The sequence below is a fragment of the Aotus nancymaae genome, unplaced genomic scaffold (assembly GCF_030222135.1).
Source record: "Aotus nancymaae isolate 86718 unplaced genomic scaffold, 86718_ANA_hifiasm-v0.15.2.pri h1tg000088l, whole genome shotgun sequence".
NCBI lineage: Eukaryota > Metazoa > Chordata > Mammalia > Primates > Aotidae > Aotus > Aotus nancymaae.
In genome coordinates this window covers 18,200,541-18,206,449 of record NW_026988503.1, presented here as the reverse complement: position 1 = coordinate 18,206,449, position 5,909 = coordinate 18,200,541, and the positions used below count along the sequence as shown (strand labels likewise).

Here is a 5,909-nt window from a genome sequence, read left to right as displayed (position 1 = left end):
TCTTAGAGAAAAACATCTGGGTGGGATGGGGCAGAGCTGGAAAAGAAGAACTCTAGAATGATTGCTGGTGTGTGTGATGCAAGGATCAAGCTGTGGAAGAAAGATAATTGTGGATTTGAAATGTCGAATTCAAATTGTCTGTTGGCCTTCTCCATAGAGAGGTTCAACCAAAGAGCTAACTTTCACTGAGCACTTACTGTGTGCTAGATACTGTGCTAAGCATTTTACAGGTATGAATTTTATCTTCAGAAGACTCATAAGAATATCTACGTCATCCTCATTTTACATATAAGGAAACTGAGGCTTAGAGTGAAGTTATTTACCTAATGCTACACATCTGGCATATGGCTGAGAAGGGACTCAAATTCATATATTTATGATCTTCTACCTGTGTCATAATCTCTAAGCTCTATAGAGGCTCTGGAATTGGTGAAGTATCAGTGGTATTTGAAGTTGTAGTTGTGGGTGAGGCTATCAAATTAGAGTATATGTAGAGGAAATAATAAGCCCAAGGAAAAGCCTCAAGAAACACCAATGTTTAAAGCACAGGCTACAAATCAGTGGTCTCCATTTGCCCACAGATACAATTTGGCTAACATGAATTTTTTTTTTTTTGAGACAGGGTCTTGCCTGGAGTGCAGTGGCATGATGGTGGCTCACTGTAGCCTTGACCTTTCAGGCTCAAGCGATCTTCCTCCCTTAACCTCCTGTGTAGCTGGGACTGCAGGCTTGCACCATTATGCCCAGCTAATTTTTGTATTTCTTGTAGAGACGGGGTTTCTCCATGTTTCCCAGGCTGGTCTCGAACTGCTGGGCTCAAATGATCCTCTTGCCTTGGCCTCCCAAAGTTCTGGGATCACAGGCATGATCCACCATGCCTGGCTAACACAGTTTTTTTTTTTTTGAGTTTCTGGGTTTTATTTTTTCTTTTTTGCATCAGATGGGTGATGTGCTGATATCGTAACAAGTTTTAAGGAAGGCACATATCATACAATAGCATGAAAATCCAGTCATCATGCTTAGGTTTTGGTTTTTTAATTTTTATGTTTCTTGAGGCAGGGTCTTGCTCTGTCCCTCAAGCTGGAGGGCAGTGGTGCAAACATGGCTCACTGCAGCCTCGACATCCTGGGCTCCAGTGATCTTCCCACCTCAGCCTCCCAAAGTGCTAGGATTACAGGACTGAGCCACTTGCCCAGATGTTCCCTATTTTTTGTTTGTTCCCTATTTTTTGTTTGTACCTTGCTCTTTTTACTCAAAACTATACCTTTGCAGCTGGGCATGCTGGCTCATGCCTGTAATCCTCAGCACTTTGGGAGGCCAAGGCAGGTGGATCACTTGAGGTCAGGAGTTCAAGACCAGCCTAGCCAACTGGTGTAATGCCTTCTCTACTAAAAATACAAAAATGAGCTGGGCATGGTGGTGCGTGCCTGTAATCCCAGTGACTTGGGAATCTGAGGCAGGAGAACCACTTGAACCCTGGAGGTGGAGGTTGCAGTGAGCAAAGTTCATACCACTGCCCTCCAGACTGGGTGGCAGAATGAGACTCTGACTCAAAAAAAGAAAAAAGAAATATATACATATATACACACACACACACACACACACACACACACGTAATACACATATACATACACACAGTATTTTTTAAAACTTGAACATGAATGGCTTCTGGAAAGGATAAGGCACTCCGCCACTTCCTGTTTATCGCCTGTAGATTTTTTATACCTGTACATTTCCTCCTGACCCCCTAGAAGCACTAGAACTGCATTCCCTAAAGTGTGGTGGAAAAGACACCCATGCAGGAAAAGAAAAAGTCAATAAAGTAAATAAAGAAATACTAGAGAGAATGTGGCTTCATAAGGTTGAAGGAGAGAGTCTTAGGAAAAAGAAGATAGTGAAGCAAATCAAATGTCCCAGGTGGTCAAGCAGGATGAGGGAAGAACAGGATCTCTTGGATATGGCAATCTGATGGTCACTTATAATCTCAGTAAAAGATATTGGGGTGGGTGGGTTGATAGTAAAGCCAGATTATAGTGGGTTGTGGAGTGAAAGGATATTGAGAAGGTGGAAATAAGTGGCTTAGGGTCCTCATTAAAGAAGCATGGCCATGATGGGAAGGAAATAGCCAGCCAGGCAGCTAATAGATGTGTGGTCAGGTGGGAATTTTTGCCTTTAGAATGGGAAATGTTCGAGTATGTTTTTATGCTGAGAAAATATGACAGAGGGATGATCAGCTGGGAATACAGAAGAGAAGCGATGATGGGTTCACTAGTGATTTCAGAAGCCATACTGGTACCAGGCATTGCCTTAGGAAACTGAGGACATAGAAGTGAATAATAGACAAGATGTTTATTTTCTTGGAGATTACACTCTATTGGGTGAAGACAGCCAATAAAATGAAGGAGAATTGGCATTTCAGAGAAATAAAAGTAATTTCAGAGACTTATGTGATGAGAATGGAAGGCCTACATTTTATGTCTTGCTATAGGAAGGCTTTATATTGGATATTCTTTTCAAAGGGCTGACATTTGAGCTTAGACTTAAATAAAATCAAAGAGCTAGCCATGGAAGCTCTGGGGAAGAGCATTCTAGATAGAATGAGGACTAGTGTATGCATATAGGGTAGACATGAGCTTGGTGTGACTGGGACAAAGAAAGAAGCCACAGTGATTCAAGAACTACATTGTGGTGGGAGGTGAGGTCGGGGGACTAGTCAAGGGGTGAGATCACAGTGCCTTGTAGTCCACATAAGAAGTCTGAATTTGATTTAAGGTGCAAAGAGTGGCTATGGGAGGGCTTGAAGCAGGAGAGTGCTATCAGCTCGAAGGTGAGAGGGGATGGATCCCAATGCAAAGTGAGGGAACGTGCCTTGAACAGGTGTGCTTTTAATTCTTCCACTGAGATGGGGGGAAGCAGGAAAGAACAGTTGAAGGGAAAGACTTTTGTAGGTAGTGTCAGAGGAAGTTGAAGAAATTAATACTTAGAGGCTTCAATTTTTGCACTGAAGCGAGACACAAGCTTATCTGCTAACAGTGAATGGAGAGATTGTGGAGTAGTAGATTGCCACAAACTAGTTGCCTTCGTCAACAGAAATTTTGTTTCTTCTTATGTCTACTTACTACTTACTGGCTCATCTTTCAAGACAGATGAGCCAGGAAACAGACATAAAGAGGCCATAGACACTGCACACACAAATGGAAGAGAGGAGGACTTCTGGAGGCTAGAAGTCAATGATCAAGGTGCCAGCCAGGTCTCTGGCAGATGGTTGCCTTCTTGTGTGTCCTCACATGGCAGACAGAGGGAGCTTTGATGTCTCTTCATTCAAAGACTCCAGCCCTATTGGATGAAGGCCCCACCTTATGACCTCATTTGACATTTATCACCTCCTCACAGACAGTATCTCCAAATACAGTCCCATTGGGAGTTAAGGGTTGGGTGGGGCATAAACATTCAGTTCATAATAGAGGTTTGTGAAGCAAAGGGAAACTTTGGGGTATTTGTTTAAGAAATGGGAAAGGGAATGGATTATGAATATGAAGAATACCTTCCATCCGATTGTATTTTCTGTATTAAGGCTAAATTACTTGTATCTCTCCATGAGTCCAAACTTTATGTGACAGGGAAATATTTGGGCAAAGACATTATTATCCTTAATGTGCAATCTCCCATTGACTTAGAAAGCAGGTGGATCCTGGTAACTTTTTCTTTTCTTTCTTTTTTGTTTTGTTTAAAGAGATTCCTTTAATATAATGAATACAAAAGCATGTTGAGATAGTATCCCCACAATTACATGGCTTTGAACAAGTGAAACTATGGTTGCCAAACAGCTACTTTTATTATAGCATCTACAGTGTCTGAAATAGGGTGTAATAATAAACATAACTGTAGATGCATCCCAAGACATCCATTTATTTAATCACAGTAGTGGATCTTACTACATAGTATTCTCAATGTCTTCATTCTTCAGATTCTCCAGGCTTACAAATGTCATCAGTCTTCAAGCTCATTCTAACCATTTGTGTTGCAAGACATATCTGTTGCTTTTTGCCAATCAAGCTTTCTATGACATGCTGTTGCTTCATATCATTTGTCCCCTTGTGCAAACAGTCGATGCCAACAGCAGGGTTTATCTCCTTCACTTGTCTGGCTTGGACTCCAGCCATAGTCTGGATGGGATTCATGCCACTGTTTTCAGACAGGGCCATGGGGATGACCTCCAGTGCTTTGGCAAACTCTCTCATGATGTACTCTTCTAAGATGGGCACTTACCAGCCTCTTGGCTAACTGCCAGCATACAGGATATCTCAGCAGCCCCTCCTCTGTACACCACATGATTATAGTGGATGAGGTTCCAGATGACACACAAAGCATAGAAAAGGGATTATTTCACCTCCTCAATGATCATCTTATTTCCTCTTCTAATAAAAATCATTACAACTCTGGAGTTCTTACACTGCTCGATGACCAGCACTTTATCCTTAGTTGTCCCAAATGAGATTTCCTGTACAAGACCAGAAAAGCCCAGCTTCTCAGCCGTGAGTTCTGAGAACCTGGGGATGATGCACCCTCTTGTTGCAATGGAAATCAGCTCAATTTCAGGTCCTGCTACCCAGCGAACTGCAGGCCAGTTGTTCTGAAGAAGTAAGTTATTTGCTTCATCATCAAAGCCCCACTGACAAATTGCTAGGTTAGCACCAGTCTCTTTAATTTGTTGAATCATCTCTTCACATTTCTCCTTTTCATATTTCTGAAGGATTTATAATCTTCTACAGAGGTCATATCCAGCTTATGCTTTGTTTTTGGTTTAGGTGGCACAAATGGACATGTGAAGATTGCAATCTTAGCATCTTCCACTTTTTTCAGTATCTATGGGTGACTGAAATCCTTGTCCACAATCACCCCCTTAATCAATTTAGTGTCCTCCAGCCTGCTGCCCACTTTGCCTTCTACTTTGATAAGCTCCAAGTCAACATCTCTCTGCTCCATATCTGCTACAGTAAGGACGGCATTCACAGCAATCTCAGCCATTTGTCAGTGACAACTGTTGACCACTTCGGAGCCTAGCATGGTTTTTGCAGTCTGAATCAGGGGTTTGGTATCCTTTATGTCAACAAGGAGGCTATTGCTGATCTTGTCCAGGTGTTCAATAGCAACATGGGCAGCCTACTCATAGACATCAGCTACTCTGATTGGGTGGATGCCTCTAGTCTAGCAACTGCTGAGCTTCTTCTGACAAGGCGCCAGCCAGGACAACCATTCCTGTGGTTCCATCTCCAATTTCATCATCTTGAGACTTGGACAGTTCCACCATCAGTCTGGCAATCTGATGATCAACATCCGTCATGCTTACAGTGGTGGCATCATCATTAGTTACAGTTACATTGCCATCCTTATCCACCATCATCTTATCAAGCCCATTTGGTCCATGTGATGTTCTCATTGTATTTCCTACTGCCTTTGCTGCCAGTATATGAGACTTGAGGGCCTCAAGTCCCACAAGATGGGACTTGAAGTCCTGATCCTTGATGATGAGGAAAGAGACCCACATTCATCAAAGGCAAGGGTCCCCATGGATGCCATGGTACAGCAGCAAAAGTTACTTTTCCATTTTTTCTTTATTTGACAGTAGGGAAGGCTGGTTGGCATGACAGCCTGGAGCTGAATCAGAACTGAGGTGGTTAGCATAAAAAGAGGACAGATATCCTAGAGATGCAGGAAGAAGAAAGATGAGCCAGGAAGCAGACATGAGGCCATGAACACTGCACACACAAAAGGAAGGGAGGGAAGAAGCCCCTATGACTAACAGCCAAAGAGGGACCCAGGCAAGAGCCTAAATGCCTCCGAATTTGTATGAGTTTCTTTCTGATATGAACATGGGCTTTCTTCTCCATAAGAAATCTTCAACCAAC

The 5,909-nt window shown here is 42.6% G+C and overlaps 2 pseudogenes; both read right to left on the bottom strand.

Moving 5' to 3' along the window:
* Positions 1-934: 934 nt before the first annotated feature.
* On the bottom strand, positions 935-1,032 carry LOC135271642 (small nucleolar RNA U13; annotated as a pseudogene).
* Positions 1,033-3,956: 2,924 nt separating this feature from the next.
* On the bottom strand, positions 3,957-5,580 carry LOC105712345 (T-complex protein 1 subunit epsilon-like; annotated as a pseudogene).
* Positions 5,581-5,909: the final 329 nt, after the last annotated feature.